The sequence below is a fragment of the Amblyomma americanum genome, chromosome 7, assembly GCF_052857255.1.
Source record: "Amblyomma americanum isolate KBUSLIRL-KWMA chromosome 7, ASM5285725v1, whole genome shotgun sequence".
Taxonomy (NCBI): Eukaryota; Metazoa; Arthropoda; class Arachnida; order Ixodida; family Ixodidae; genus Amblyomma; species Amblyomma americanum.
Window position 1 is genome coordinate 108647587 of NC_135503.1, and position 17286 is coordinate 108664872.

Sequence of the window (17286 nt, forward strand, 5' to 3'; positions counted from 1 at the left end):
CTGTTCGGCGCTTCCTAGGGCTCTGCAGTTACTATCGGCGTTTTATCGAAAATTTCGCTGACCTCGCAGAACCGCTGACTCGCCTCACCCGTGACACCACACCTTTTGTTTGGTCCCACGAGCAAGAAATGGCTTTCGCCGAGCTCCGCCTGCGACTTCAAACGCCGCCCGTTCTTGCCCATTTTGATGAGCGAGGTGACACTGAGATACACACCGACGCCAGCAACATCGGCCTCGGCGCGGTTCTCGTGCAACGCCAGGATGGCGTTGAACGAGTCATCGCTTATGCAAGCCGCGCTCTGTCACGCGCAGAGATGAACTATTCGACGACAGAAAAAGAATGCCTCGCCATTATTTGGGCTGCTGCGAAATTTCGCCCCTATCTTTATGGACGCCCTTTCAAAGTGGTTACTGATCACCACTCCTTGTGTTGGTTGACCAACCTGCGTGACCCGTCTGGACGCCTGGCGCGATGGAGCCTTCGCCTGCAGGAGTTTGACCTCACCATTGTTTATAAGTCCGGACATAAGCATGAAGACGCCGACACCCTCTCTCGTGCGCCTGTCGAACTCGCAACCCCCGACACGGACGACGACATCAGTTTCCTTGGGGCTATCAATTCTTCTGATTTCTCAACCCAACAACGCGCCGATCCAGTGCTACGACCCCTCATCGATTATTTGGAAGGCCAGCCAGCCACCGTTCCTAAATGTTTTTCTCGACACCTGTCGTCGTTTTCCCTGCAACGAGGCGTGCTCTATAAGAAGAACCCTGGTTCCAGTTCGCGCGCGTATCTCCTCGTCGTGCCGACAACACTTCAGGAGGAAATACTTTCTGCGTGCCATGACGAACCAACCTCTGGCCATTTAGGATACTCTCGCACGCTTTCCAGAATCCGCCAGCTGTTCTACTGGCCCAAACTCGCCACTGTTGTCAAACGCTATGTGCAGAGCTGTCGGCAATGTCAGCGCCGTAAGGCCCCGACCGCCAAGCCTCCGGGACTCCTCCAACCTATTGCACCACCACGCGCCCCATTCGATCAGGTCGGCATTGACCTTCTCGGTCCGTTCCCTTTGTCCTCGGGTGGCAACCGGTACATCATCATTGCCACAGACTACCTCACTCGATACGCCGAGGCCAAAGCCTTACCCCGTGGCACAGCATCCGAGGTTGCGGATTTCTTCGTGCATCAGATCGTACTTCGGCACGGCGCCCCGACCTACGTCATTACCGACCGAGGAACCTCATTTACTTCCCAGATGATGGCCGAAATTTTTCAGCTAAGCGGGACGACCCACCGGAAAACTACTGCTTACCACCCGCAGGCAAATGGGCTGACAGAGCGGCTTAATAAGACTATGGCGGACATGCTGGCGATGTACGTCGATGTACAACACAGGAATTGGGATACGATCGTACCGTACGTGACATTCGCCTACAACACAGCAGTTCAAGAGACGACCCGTTTCACACCGTTCCGCCTCCTCTACGGCAGGGAAGTTCAGACGATGCTCGACGCAATGCTCCCTTGCGCAACCGATGACCATCTTTCTGCTGACGCTGAGGAGTTTACCCACGAAGCCGAGCAGGCTCGTCAGCTAGCCCGTATTCACATCACCCAGCAACAAGACAAAGACTCGCGGCGATACAACCTCCGGCACAGACAAGTCTCCTACCATCCCGGCGACCAGGTTTGGGTATGGATACCTGTTCGACGACGCGGCTTGTCCGAAAAACTCATTTGCCGCTATTTCGGTCCCTACAAAGTCTTGCGGCGCGTCAGCGACGTTAATTACGAGGTAGAACCGGACGCTGAACTTTCCCAGCAGAGAACCCGTCGAAAGCCCCGTCCAGAGATCGTCCATGTTTTGCGCCTGAAGCCGTATTTGGCACGGGGACCCACCCAGAATCTTCGTGCCTCTCTTGTGTGATTAATTGTGCTTGTGTGTGCTTGTGTGTGTGCTTGTGTTCGCGCGCTCTTCTGCGCGTGTTTTTTTTTTTTTTTAAGAGGGGAGGAATGCCAGGTGGCGTTCGTGGCGCTCGGAAAGAAGACGACGCTCGTGGTGCTCTCGTTTTGAAAGACGTTGAAGTTCGCCGTCTCGCCAACTGAAGGACGTGCTGCCGAGCCCTGCCTTCTAACAGGTCCTCTCTTGTCACCAACACCGTGACAATATAATACTACTATACAACTATCAGTGTCCATGTCCAACATTCTTGGACAAAAATTTTGAATATTGGATAACTATAAGTCACTCTTATAGAAATATTGAAGGTATTGATCCATTCTTCCGCTCTGTAACAAAATATTTCTTTTAAAGTTTTTCTGGCACTCACAGCGAGAAGTAAAGACTCACTTAGAAAACTAACCGGGGAATGCTTTTGACAATAGCAAAAATGTCAAGAGCAAAAAAATGCGAGCCTGGCGACGGGAGATCTGCGTATATATTGTTTGTAATGTTGAAGTGAAATCTTGCAATGTATGAAAAACTGCGTTCATGACTTCCTTCCTGTTCAAAAATGCTTTTGTCCCGAATCTTTGGGTATGCTTAAAGTCAGACGTGCCGTTTGAATTGAGTACAACCTTTCTGTGGGCTACATGGGGTATGATGAAAAAATGAGCGTTCCAAACTAGAACACTGACAGAATAAATGAAATGCAAACGGCATCGTTTGCATGCCAGTTGCATCCAAATAGCATGCAAATAGCATGCAAACGGTGGGTCTTGCCGGCACTTACAACGTCCTTCACTATATGGGCTCGTACATTGCTTGGTGTTCGTATATTATGACTCGGGTGACTAAGCTAAGCATCACCAGAAAAATACAAATAGTCTTCAAGACTATATCATGATCTGTCTTCAATATTTGATGCACAATCACGCGGCCTCATGTCGAATCTTAGGCAGGCCTGGGAGGCGGATGCTGCGACTGAATGCCCTCTCCTGACACTCAGGTAAGAAATGCCTAGTCACACCACCCATTCCACCTACCCTGACGTACAGTGACACCAAAAGGGCTCCAGATCAACCCTCCTCGACTTCAATGGCAAGATGTCTTTAGATATTGAACTGCCCATTGGCTCTTGAAAACTTCATAACATTGGCATCATTTGGCGCAGACAACTAAGTATTGTTTAATCAATATAAGTTTTGTTACATATTTCCCAGTCTGGTGGAGTACACACTTTACTCTGCGACGTGAAATAGTACTTAAAGATTCAAATTCGCCCAGATTAACGGTTGGACTATGATATGAACCTGCGAAAAAAACGAGATCACCTGCGAAGGGGCACAAATTACAAAGCTAGACAAACAGCTGGTGATGTATGTCAAAAAGCGATAACCCGGTTACCCCAGAATGCATGCGTGACATGCACAGGCGGGAAAAAGGAGTATAAAGCGATCCGCTGGGCACATAACGGCGCCGCATCAATCATGCATGGAACCTATTCTTCAGAAAAAGTGATTGTTAACCGCAAAGCTTGAGTGACTGGTGTCAATTCCTTGTGTCATGATGTAAAAAAGCCTCTACTTCTCATACCCGTGAATTTTTATCCCTTAACACGGAGAGTAACGTTGTCAAAGGCTGGCAGGCACCCGCACTTGTGGCAGCGTCTGCGGGCGGTAGATATTCGCATCAGAAGAGTTTTGAAGGGAAGTGTGATGCCGACTAAATTATTCCGGAGCCCTCCACTACGGCACTTCTGTCTTCCTTTCTTCTTTCACTCCCTCCTTTATCCCTTCCATTACGGCGCGGTTCAGGTGTCCAACGATATATGAGACAGATACTGCGCCATTTCCTTTCCCCCAAAACCAAGTATTATTATTATTATCATGTGTGATGCATTTGGCAAGCCGCTTGGTGGGCTTTGCTGTACGAGAATTAAAAATTTCGTCCCTGTTTTCTTTGTAACCCGGGTCCAGAATCCCGAATCCTTGCAGGGCGATGAAGAGCTATAATCTTGTACAATTCTGTTCATAAAGATTCATTACTATATGGGAAGGGGCAACATACCCCAGTAGGGAAGCCGCCTATATCTAAAATTTCAAGCATGTTCGTTTTTATGCTGAACGCGTTCCTATTCATTATTTCTAGCAGCAAAAACTCAACTAACTCCACTCAAAACTTCCTTGGGGCCACTTACATCCCTCTGGTGGAGTGCCCGATGTTCAAAACTGCCGCACACTGCATGGAGCCAACTGGGTATAGGAATAGTTCGTGGTGAATGTCTCAAGCGAATTTATCACGACAAAAGAAAAGAATCTAAACCGAATGGCACGGTCACCAGACGTTTTGTTCGCAAATTTTAACAGACCAAATCAAGCACAAAGAAACATCAGAGAAACAAAAACAACGGCTTGAGGCCGACCATTAGGTCGAAGCTTTAAAATTATATAACCTACGCGGGTACCATAAGCATACCTGACTTCGCGACGTACCCGCCCACCGTTGACGCGTATCGAAGAAAGCTCAGTGTGATTGAGAAAATTTGACACCGCAGAGGAACTATACTGCTAAGCCTGCAAATTCTGCTTATCGGAAATGGTGTTCAGGTAAATGGTTCCCTGTAAGCCTACAGTAACGGACAATTTTTCACAAAAGAAAAACAGTACCCCAGCGCGACCCTTTCAGCTGTTGTGCAAGTGAGAGGGAATTTAAGACGGCCGAAGCACTAACTGCATCGTTTTGCTTGAGGAACACTTGCAATAGCTAGACTGCTTACATTTGGACATGATCAAAACGTACAGCGTTAAGTGCTCATCACTCTTCCTGCCAAGTTGTTTCCATGGCTGCAGAATGAGTTTTCTTTGGCTAAAGAGAGTGCCTTCGAGACAACACCAGAGATTGACCCGTGAAGTTCTGTCAAGCACTGTCTCTCCTTGGTGCGTCCTTTTTTTTAAGCAGTGACGTTGAAAGAAGCCGCAAAATTGCCAACGCGATAACGTCGACGGGAACTGCCCCACCGCTGCGGGATGGCCCGAAAACCACCCCGCCGAGCATATGCCGCACACAGCATTTATTGCACTCACGGCGCGTTCAAGTGCGCGGAAATCCCCCGAACACGCCCCTCAGGCTCGTATCTGCAATGAGGGGACTTACAAATGCCAATAAAAAGGATAACACCCCATCGTCGCCCGACGCAGGTTGTCGATTCGTGCCGCTCCGAGCACCGACCCACCCGTCTCCGACGGAGCTTCGGGGACTGCGTGATGGCGCATCGCGAGAGGAGCTGAATAGGCAGAGCGGAAGCCAAGCGCAAGTTGAGGGAAAAACAGGGAGCGCAGCGCGAATTCGGGACACGGGCGCATCGAGGGGGAGAGGAGCAGGAAAGGAAAACGTGCGGCTTGTTGCCGATTCGGCAGGGTAGCGCCACCTGTGTACCGCTTCCCCAAACATTATTCACTGCCGGGTGGTGACGCGACAGATTACGCTGGGCCGTGAACGACTGCACCCCTCGCAAAGTCTGCAAGCCACCCCTCTGAAATTTGTCACGCTTCGCGCAGTTAGCGTCACCGGAAGTTGGCACACGTGTGGGTTCAAATAGGCGAGCTCAACTCCTCGTCACACTCGGCGATGATATAAACCGTAAGCTTTGAAACTCGGCAACGCTTGGTGCAGCTTATTGCAGGTGTTATTAACATGGCAATATTAATTATTATATTTGCTAGTGGTATCTTGGCTTGGGGGCGATCAGTGGCGAAGCATTGTCCAATCTCGATCACCTTAGTTTGTTCAACGAACAAACTCGCTGCACGAGCGGAAGCTTTGTATTGAGCCCCTCAAAACGCGGCTGCCGCGGCTGAAAATCGAAGCGACGATATCTTATTCAGCAACAGAATGCTACAGAGCCTCTCTATTCTGAATCACAACGATATGCATGACTGCAAAACGCGAATGGCTGGACAGTGGATTCTAACGCACCAAAAGATGCACTGTGCTCTTCGAGGCACTCTGGTGTCGAAGGATACGGAGTACTGTCGGGTTCGGCTATATGGGTTGCTTTACCGCGTACCAAAATCTTAGTAGGGTTTTTTTTTTCTTCCGTCTAAATATAGTCGACGTTGCCCGAATCGTGCCCGCTGTTGTAACTTCAGCAACCGAATGTTATAGCCACACAGCCTCAGAGGCAGGTACTGATATAGTAGAAAATAAAGTGTGTATTACTGCTCCATCTCCACTATAGTGCAGTTGCCCAGGTTCCTCCTCGTCGTCGTCGGCTAGTCTGCATGCCCATGTCATTGCATAAGGGCTGACAGTTACGTGCACATATGTACAAAGTTCTCGTCTTGGGCGCACGGCCATTATAACTTCGTCTCCAACCTCCAGCGAACGCAAACTTGAACAACGCAATTCAAACCGGAGGCCCTAAACTAGACCTCAATGCGGACTACACTTCCCCACAGCCAACAATACGCACAATCGCTAATGCACATGCGTGGCGTCATCATAGTGCTAAGAATACCGCGAATTAGCTATAGTTCTGATCAGTCATTGTGGGCTTCAGGGTGTAATTCTGTCATTCTTTTTTTTTTTGCCACTCCTGATACTGATACCTCTTCCTCGAGCGCACACTTCCATCCCGTATTTTTCTTCCGGTAGTTGGTGTCCATTTAAAGTGCATGTTGCGGGGCGCAGACATACACATATGAGACATGTAAAAATGATCACTCTCGGTAACAGTGGGCAGACTATTCAGAAGGAAGAGCGCCTTAGTGAACAGCTCGTGTAAGAACCTGCTACATGACTACACTTAAATCGTGACTTATAGAGCGCAAAGAAAGCAGCCAGGCATAAAATGTCCTACATTTTCTTTTCAACTAAACATTTAGGTGTATTCCATTCCACAGACATCGAAAACCACTGTGCTGTGCGTATCGTGAAGCGCAGCAAAGTAATTCTTTTCTCAGAAGTGAATAGGTTTGGGCACATTAGTTATTCATGACTACACGGAAAATATTGCACAGAAGCACAATCTGTTTCCGTTTAACAGAGAATTCTCCTCTGTGCACCTTTGAACCTCTGTGCACCTTTAATAAATTACCGTCTATATCAAGGAATGGTCAACCAGACCAAATTACGGCTGTAGAAGGCTTTATTTAAAGCAGCTGCACACAACGGTGCTCATGCGAAGCGATGTACAATAGGCTTGCTTGCAGCAGCGCTGCCGCTCAGTGAATGCGTAAAACTTTATTAAATTTCAGGCCCCCGTTCCGGCAAGATCTTTTGTGAGATCCGATCCGTGCCCATAATTGCCAGGTAGATGGTCAATGAGCCCCTGGATGATGCTGGAGCTGGGTTCCTCATGGAGCTGCGCTGTTCCTGAGGAGCTCAACAGCAGCTGCCTTCAAAGGGGCGTTGGTGCCCAAGATGCGAGGAGATGTGGGAATGAATGAATTAACACTGATAGAAGGTCACGAAATAGTTTTAAGTAAATCATAAAGAAAGGAACGGATGAAGCCGCAGCCTCAATCGTGCGCCTCGTGAAACAGCCCGTGAAGAGAGTGCTGGTAGTCACGGGCAATTCATCCAAATATTTGCTTGCGAAAACTGATTGCATAACATGATGACCCCTTATAGATCTTCGCTGTCTTCCTGCAAGGTCTCAAAGCCTTTTACCACGGGCCTTCACCGCGGACCATGCACGCACTCCGAACCGCTCTGGTGCAGCTCACAGCCGCCACTATCCTTTCCAGAACGGCCAAAACGCAGGCGTACATCGTTTGACGATTATGTTTCCACATACAAACGAACAGAACGTTTAGGTTCTCTTCTGCTACATAATTTTCACAGTTTTCCAGAAAAACGTCGTAGGTGCATAGCGAACCTGCTGATGGCGACGTCTTGGTTGCGCAGACAAACTTTTAGCCTGGCCGAGACTACGGGTTTTTCAATTTCAACTCATAAAAAGTTCATGCGCAGCGAGTCCGAGGTGATTTCTGCGTCTGCATGCGTCCGCAAGTCGCACGTTCTGCTGGCTGGAGTGCACTTTTAATTACCTGTCATTCTCTGAAACCCGAGCGCCGCGACCGAGGTGCCTTTGGGTGCATGTCCATAAGAACTCTGCTATGAAACTATCGTGCTCACCTGCTGGTCAGACCCCTCACCCCTACCCTGGCACCGACTTCCTTCGGCGGAAATATTGCTCTCTCCCTCTCTCGCTCGCCACAATACTTGCCACCGTACGCGCAGCGCGGCGAATTTGCTAGAAGCACGGCTGAGCAGTCGGCGCAATACTCGCATGCGCGACTCGCAGCACGAATGGAAGCAAGAGCTCCGGTTCGTTGGGGGATGGGGACGTAGCATTCATCACTTTCGTCGCACCACGTATATACTGTACGCCCTGTATATTGCGCAGCGCTCCTTTCTTGCTCCCCCCGGACCTCTGCACCAAACATGCTGGAACGCCGTCTCGCCCGCGTCCACGGAGTGATCGGAGGAGTATGGGGAGTATAGGGAGGGTTCGGGGAAAACGGGAACTGAGCGGGGGAGGCATGAGTGCTTTGCCGCATGGTTGGGCGCCGAGTGCGATCGAAAAGCGGCGCCGGCTCGACTCGCACACGGGAGCAGCGAGGAAGTGGGGATGGTGGGATGCCTAAGCGACGAGAACTCTTGGTTATGGAGTCAATGTGGCGTGCGATACTCGTCATGGCCCGCGCCATATATGCATCACCTGCCAGCCCCGACAGAGGCAGCGAAGGGGCTGCTCGCGGGAGCAGAATAAGAGGAGGAACCCGCCTTTTCATGCTTTTATGCTTTCCGGGTGATATTCTTTACTAATCTGTGTTTCTTTCGGAACGTGCGGGCGTTTCGGCTCCCGCACCTGCGGGATTTATATGGTTGTTTTATCGAAACTTCGCTTATTGTGTTTGTTTTGGGCATCTTTGGGTATGTGAACTTGTCTTGGCTATTTTCTTTGCCCTCTTACCGAGGCTCTTTCTATTATTTTTGCATTCTTGTTACTTTATTTCTGTGCAGGAACATTTTCTTAAATTTATATGTACTTACTCAAGCCTTTTTCCCCCCTTGATCATTTTTAATAAATGTTTGATGGCGCGCCTGAAAGCAAGCAGTCGCACACAAACTTTAGTCTATGTCGCTGACGGGCTGAACTGCATTAACCGGCATTAAGCAATCTGAAACCTAAAGAGGTTCAGTAGGGATGTGCGAATATTCATAATTTTCGAATAGCGAATCGAATATCCTACTTGGTTCGCTGAACAAATCAAACAGATCATCTGAAAATTTTTAGAAACAAATCAATTCCGATGACAAGTTTTCGAATAGTTTTCGAAAAATTGGCATCAAGTTCAAATAATCAACCCCATAGATTTTTTTTTCTACAACGATCTCACAAACAGAGCCCATGACTTCGCATAGCTTGCAGCCGCCATCAATTTATGAAGAGAGGAGGGTTCAGCTCCACGATGATGATGATGATGATGATGATGCATTCATGCCCAATAACGAAGGTTTTGTTGGCGCTGGAGTCCACACGAAACGCTTTTTTGAGACGCTCACTAAAGTTTTTATATTCCTGGATGGGTGAAAGAGGTGCGTTTCGTTTGGATACCAGGACACTGTGGTATTTTACTAATTGAAGCAGCAGACTTTTTGGCAAAATCAGCTGTAAATGCACGTGTTGCGTGTAGCGTGCCTAATTTTGTTTTTTCGGAATGACTCAATTTCAGCGTTTTCAGTTTATAACCGCCACGTGCAACGATCTCTTACTCTCTACTGTTGGCTACGAACATCTCATATACCCATGGAAGGCTCGGGCGTGTAAAACCCGGCAGTGTGAAATAGCGATGACAATCATGTGGTGCAGGATTCCCCGTTTAAATCTTTACTTATGTAGATGCGTGTTCAGTCCCACAAACCTTTTTGCGGCTTGTGGGGAAGTCGAAACATTAGAGCATTTCCTACTCTCTTGCGGGAGGTTTGCACATCAGAGCAGAGCACACCTAGAAATTCCCATTACAAAGTTGGGTCTCACTTTGTCGGTTCCCCTCCTCCTCTCTTACGGCGCGAGCGCCAATGGTTTTGCATTGCATCAAGTTTGCGAATACCTTTACAATTATATAACAGCTACCGGCCGATTCCCTTGCTAATTGTTTCCAAAATTTCCGCATTTAAAAAAGCGTTTGGGTATTTTCATATATTTAATTCTCAGATATTCTCTCCCGATATTTTGTTTTTGTCTTTTTCATTACTCCGAAATTTTATCAAAGGCACAATCATTAGCTTGGCACCAGTTTACCCTATTCTATGGGGTCTCTCCCACTGAACCCTGGCCAATCCTCAGTCGTGGGTATGTGTTATGTGACGAAGACAACAACAACAACATCGAAGGCTATACCTCCATCCCCCGTCTCTCTCCACTGAGGTTTATCTCCAGTTTCTTCGTTGTCGTCATGGGTAGCAAAAGGTAATTTTTCTATCGGTACGACGCGAGGGTCATTGTTATTAAGTGACTTATTGTTGCGTCACCACCAGTGAGGAACAGTGTTGCGTTTTTCGACAGTTTTGCTTTAATTCCATGAAGTATAGCGCCGCCGCTAGCGCTTCGTTGTCTCGCATGAATATTCGTTTTTATGAATATTCGAACAAGCAGAGGACAATCACACAATTAGTCGATTCGGTCCTTTCAGTATCCTGTTCTTATTCGATTTGAATTTTGACTGCACTGTTCGTATCCGATAACAGAGAAAGACTATTCATAGCCACTTTTGTTTCGAAAAAGTATGTTAGCACACCCCCACACTTTGCGCATTCTGTTTCCTGCACAGCCAAGTCCAAGCGTCGTATATCATAGCTGTTCCTGCAAACACCTTTGAGAGCGTGCAGACTTTGCGCCCGACTTCCTCACAGCTCTCTTTCAAGGACTTGCAAAGTGCCTTCAATGCATGCCTGATATTTGCCACCAGATTTCTGATGAACGCTCCATTTCTTTAAGCTTCAGATCGATCTTCCTTCATGACATCTCTGATGCGAGGCGATATTAGATTGCGATGGAATAAGAATATCAGTTCTCGTGCAGGAAGGTTTCCTTTACTTCAGTGCTTCTACAGGCAAAGCGTTGGATTGCACATCCCTTCGCAAAGAGTGACTCGCAGCATGCGAGGGCGGACTGAACGCTTGTTTCATACACAAGGGCAGTTTCTGAATCATGGCGCCAGCGTTTGAACGGTTAGGGCGCAGAGGGCGGCGCCCAGATTTCTGCGGTGTTCGACTGATGGGCTGTGGGGCTGCATACGGTTTCTCGTACTTTTCTCCAAATCTGCTGGCTGTCTTTGCGTAAGCCGAGGTTGGGAAAAGAAGGACAGCTTCTGAGATGTGCAAAAGTAGCTCACACAGTCTGTTTCCTGTTCTTACTTATAAAAATAAACAGTGACAAAATCGAGCTCAAAGATATTGATCACAGATATAACTTTCGTTTGTATCGAACAGTGAGAACATCCCCGTGAAAATCCTGAGCAAAAACGCAGCGCTATTGCACGCATTTATCCAGTTTGCGTTCAGTGGAACAATCGATATAGACCGTTGTTGTGGCGAGGAGGAAAACAGCTCTGAACTCGGCGCACGCAGCGCCAATGCTCCTCTCTGGCGTGTACGGGCAGCTGCGGCTCCAAGCCATGGTAAGCAGAATACGTATGTGCTACGCAGTCTGTTGTGCGACGAAGTAGCTGTAAAGCATCTTGAATAGAGACGTACACTCGTCTGGCTGGCACTGTGATGTTCTCGTCTGCAGCAGCAACTGTGAAAAGCGGAAAGAATCACGTGCAGAACGATTTGAAGTGATACAACAGCAGTGGTACGCGTGTATGTGCAAGCTGTTTCATCCGGAACTAATTCCTTCGGACGAAAACGATCGGCTTCTTTCGACTGCTAGCTATGTCGAATTATGGCAACCAACTATCCCAATTAAGAGTCTTGGCGAATTGCTAGCGCCAACCGAAACGGCTTCAGCCTATCGGCCGCGTCTCGCGTGAGCTCTTAATAGTTCGTTGGCAGCAAATGGATGGTCAGAAACTTAATAGCCATGCTTATAATTCTTGTTATGAGCGGAAGTTCCTCTCGGAGGCAAAAGTATGTGGGGTACCGGTTTGGGAAAAAAAATTATTTCAACGAGTTCCCCTGAAATTTATTAGGTATGACGGTGCATGCATTTACATCTGGTAGTAGCAATATTAAATTAATTGGTTGTTAATTTATTTGGTAGCAAGGCAGCGCTACAATAACTATTACACGCACCCTGTGAACTTATGGTGGCGTATGTACGGATGAATGTGAACGATAGCCATTCCTAGAAATACACGAATTTTTCGGCCTCAAACGAGCTAAAAAATAACCGCTCATAAAGACCACTTTCAGTCATGTCTTAATTGGCAAGAGATGTATCAAGAGGACTTCACATCGTAGGTACCCGAACAATGTGCTGAGTGTATGCATAATCTGTGTTAAATAAATGTAGTGTGGCTAAAATTGAATGGAAAACAGAGATAAAGAAATCAACTTCGCTAGATTCCAACTGCCCACACCGTTCTTCTAGTAGGGGAAACAAATTCACTTCGAATTGCTACTGTAGTACGTGCTGTATCGAACTACAATTGAAGCATAAGCCGATGTACAGCACAACTGCGCACAGGACACCATGAACACAGAGCCCAAAATGGTTGCATAACGTTCTGGAGAGCAAACACCCTCAGTTCCTCATTTCGCCTTTCTTTTAGCTGGAACGCAAGCTGTTGTGACTTTCCGTACGGCTTAAAGTCCCCATCCACTCCAAGCTTTCGTGCTGAGTTTATTAAACGACTGTATAAGGTATTTGTGTTTAAAGTGTATATTGTGACCCCGTGTGGCGCAGGGTTGTTTGAGATGTTTTGGAATAGATTCCGCGCCAAAATATAGAGTGGATTTCATGGGACTGAGAACATCGGTGAAAGGTAGACATAAGGAACAAGTCTCGTCAAGCACAAGCACGCAAAGCTGTGCGGTAATGCTGTTACTTCTTTCTCTTTTTTTTCGGGGGGGGGGGGGGGGGGGGCGTGGAGTAAACATTAAGTTGTGTGGTCTGCGGCACGATACTTACGAGCCGACTCATACTGGTTCTGGAATGCAGTTCTCGTAAAGTAGGCTCGGGCGTAAGTTAATTTCATACATATACTGGTATTTCACTTATGCTGGCATTCATTTTCGTAACGTTGTTTTAATGATGTGTAGAAAACCATTGCAGAAGCATGCTCTGCTGATATGCTAGTGCATGTAAAGAACAGTGTTTTACAGTAATAGTGACGTAGTGGCGCGATCCCTTGTTGGCAGGTGAAAATGTTTTCCATGTTGTCCGAGAATTGGATTCTTTTGAAAATATTCCCTGCTTGGTTTGGCAGTCTCGGTCAGGCTGCCTTCTGTGGGCAATGTTTCAAGGCAGGGCTGGATTTATGAGTGATTCTCGATGCAGGTAGAAAAAGAAAAGAAGGGTGGGGGGAGGGGGGGAGCTTCATATGTGCAAATTGTGCCCAGTTCGGCAGAAAGTGGTGAGCAGGCGTGGGCGTCATCGTCGCACAGGTATAGCGTTCATTTATTTACGTACATAGGACAGCAGATGAGCATGAAATACTTTTATTGAAAATAAATACTGTTGTTATTGTATTTACTTTCATGCCCTTGAAATGAATTTCAAAGGTAACTAATCCGTACCGAAATAATTCAAAATTTTCATGCAGCAAAACCTTGTTGACTCAAGCGCAATTATATCGAAATGTTGTCAGTTCGAAAGCTTTTAATGTCGGGCAATAAACTCCATTGACCATTGAGTTTGTGATCATCTCGAATAGTTTTCGTGCCGAAATTCAGCTATATCGGAATACAGACTTCTGAAATTCGAGGTTAAAAAAAAGGTCATCAGCGAGCGCTCTGCGTGGCCACGAACCATGCCCGAACAAACCAGCAAATAGGCGCTCTTCGACTCTCTATATCCCGCGACTGACCGACGCTTGGACTTTCTCATCCTACATTCGGAGGTTAGCGAGTTCACTGCGAATACAGGAAGCTAGGACGGAGTAAGTTCCCCTGGGCAGCGCTGACTGTGCAGACCGACTGAGGTTCGCGACATGGGCGAAGGAGCAGTTGCATGACCGCGCTTACCTCTGCAGCGGTCACGAACGCCCTGGGTTATTCCATAGTGCGCAGTATTACACGCAACAGATGCGCCAGTATGAAGGAGGGCCAAAGGCAAGAGCTCTGGTCGCAGAGGATTGCGCGTAGTTTCCATTGCCAGCCGAGTTGCACCCGCCTTAATCATATCTATAGGCGACAGTAGCAATACCATCCCCGAATATTTCTGACGAAACTTTCGGCCTTTTGTTAAAATAGCACATGCAACTTTGTTCACCCCTGAACCAGTAGCGAGCCTTTCGTAATACATCTAGTCCTCCTCCGCCTTTTTTAAATTGGTTTTTGGGAATGGAATGGCGCAGTATCTGTCTCATATTCGTTGGACTCCTGAACCGCGCCGTAAGGGAAGGATAAAGGAGGGAGTGAAAGAAAGGAGAAAGATGTGCCGTAGTGGAGGGCTCCGAATAATTTCGTCCACCTGGGATCTTTAACCGTCCACTGGCATCGCGCAGCACACGGGCGCGTTAGCGTTTCGCCTCCATCGAAAAGCAGCCGCCGCGGTCGGGTTCGAAGCGGGAACTCCGGATCAGTAGTCGAGCGCCCTGACCAAAGGAGGAGATGACAACAACTCCCATCTCCGCCCGAAAAATATATTTGGAGTGCTGCTTAGTTAAACGATTCGTATTTCACGGTTAAATCCATGAAGAAGACGTAGTACTCTATGTATTCCAGACACATTTACAAGCCGGCAGAATAAAAATGTGTAGCTGCGGCTTAATAGCAGTTTTGTCTGAGTGAAATTGCTCGAATAGTCTCAGAGTAGCAGGCAATACAGCCGTTTATGCGAGCGATTACTGTCGCCAACAAAAATTTATAGAACGCGTGCGCTCGAAAAAAAAAACATTTATTGTACTACGTACCGCTGCCTCACGACCTATATAGTCGCCTAGTATTGATACTGGGCTGTGGAGCAACAACGTCCCTCAAATTGCACGCATATCATTCGCTGGGCTCTCGTGAGTGCACCGAAATAATTTTTCCTCTTTAACTTTTGCTGCCGACTGCATTATATACCACGGCGGCTTGAGGCACCAAATATTTCGGGCGCTCTAACAGACAGATATTCGCAAGTACGCACACAGCACACACATACAGTTCCCGGCATACGCGCACGCCGTGAGCACCAACACAAACACCGGGGCCAAAAAATGATGGACACGACAGCGGCGCCGGCGCCCCAGCGTAATCGCTTAATCCCAGAAAGGAAGCCGCCGCCAGAAAGTCGCTCGTGAGCCCTTCGTCACCCGAACGAATGCGGTGCGCAATGGGGAACGAATGCGGCGTCGTTTGACGGTGCATGGCAGGCCACATCCAACGACGCTGCCTGCCGGCGCTCGCCCTGCGGACGGAGCGTGCCCAGGGCTTTTCCCACGGTGTCTCACCTCGGTGCCAAGCGTCGGTAGCTGCGCGGTGGCTGCGTCGAAGAGGAGGATTAGCGGGCGCACACGTGCGCGCGGTGATCGCGACGGCCACCGATCACTATTAGAGAGGCCGCAGCGCCGGTGGGGATGAATGAAACGCTAACAGGGAAGGGGAATCGGGCAGATATATTGAAGAGGCGGCCACATAGAGATGTCAGGGAGGGCGAACAGAAAGAAACAAAGCGCGGCCTTGTCCGGGCTGCTGACTTCTTTCTTGCGTGCGGCAAAAAATCCAAAATGCCGAAGAGTGTACTCAGAGATATTAGACGTCGTAACGAAAATGTGCAAATATATTTTGAACCAAATAAAAGCTAACACGCTATACATTTCAGCCCTTCCGAAACTAATTACGACGAACTGGGATAGTTTTTTTTTTATTTGCCGGTTTAGTTCGCGCCTCCCTCTGCTGACGTCTGCGGTGAAGACAAGAAAAAGCCTGGTTTTGAAGCGAAGTCTCGCAGCTGGAAAAATAAGAGATCTGGAGGCCTACGGCAGTTCCTGCAAAACGTGGACCACGTGACCAGTGGCGACCAATACCAGAAAGCGCTTTGTACTAAGGCCAGTTGTGCCTAATGGCCCCGGTCAACCTCGGAAACATTATCTTTGGGCAGAATGTTAACGGTGGATTTCCGGTTTTCTGCACGCTATGATGTCGGCAGCAAGATTCTGATGCTATTTGTCTGAGAAAAGTCCAGCATAACATTTTTGCCGCAAAAATAAAGTAACAGTTTACGTTAAGTGAAAAGCGGTTTGTTGTGCAGTAAAGAAGACTGGAATGCGGGCTCAGTGGGTTTCGGTATTGTAATCCAATATATCTGTCAGAGATCGATGAATCTCTCTCAAACGGCCGCTCAACATGACCCACTCCGTAAATTTCACTTTCCGGTGCCATGTTTGTTCTTCGCAGCACTGGAAGTGAAAGAGGGAATGCCACTGTTTGAGCTCAAAGGAGCGATAGATTATTGAGCGCAATGCGCGCGTCAGCTGGTCGGACGGCGCGCTTCAATGCCTTCGTGCCGGCACACAGCGGCAGTGGGATGCGCGACCTGATATACGCTTTTAGCTTTGGCTTCGATGGAAGGCGCGAGTCGAACCGACCTTCAGTGCGAATTTATATATGTTAATCAAACCATATGTGCATTGGTCCTGGCAAGAGCGGTATCGCAACAAAAAGGCAGAACTGAAAAGTGAAGGGGGATACAGCCAAAAGGACAAAAATTGTGACTTTAAATGCAACTCACGGTATCTTTTCCAAATTGCATTGACGCTTTCTTCAAGAAGATATTAGACTCAAAAACAATTGGTGGCAACTCGTTCCATTGTTTCACTGTTCTAGAAAAAAAAAAATTCCATAAAGGTTTGTTTGTTTTTACAAAAACCGGAGCCAGTATGTATACTGAATATGCCTTATTCTCCTTGTTATGACTAGCTGAACAATCGGCAGGTTTACGAGCAGGCATTCAGCCACACGACAGGTCTTGGCTTCTTGAAGTACACAGAGCTGTACACTTTGGCGAAGATTAATTTTATAACTATGGCACGGTTATCAAGCATCCCCGGCAACCTATCGGAATTATTCTTTATTTACTTATGGACACACGTAAGCAAGCGTATTTGGCACCTCACTGCAACATTGTTTCTTTGGTTTTAGATCTTAATAGTTTATGTCCCAAAACGACTCGGGCTATGGG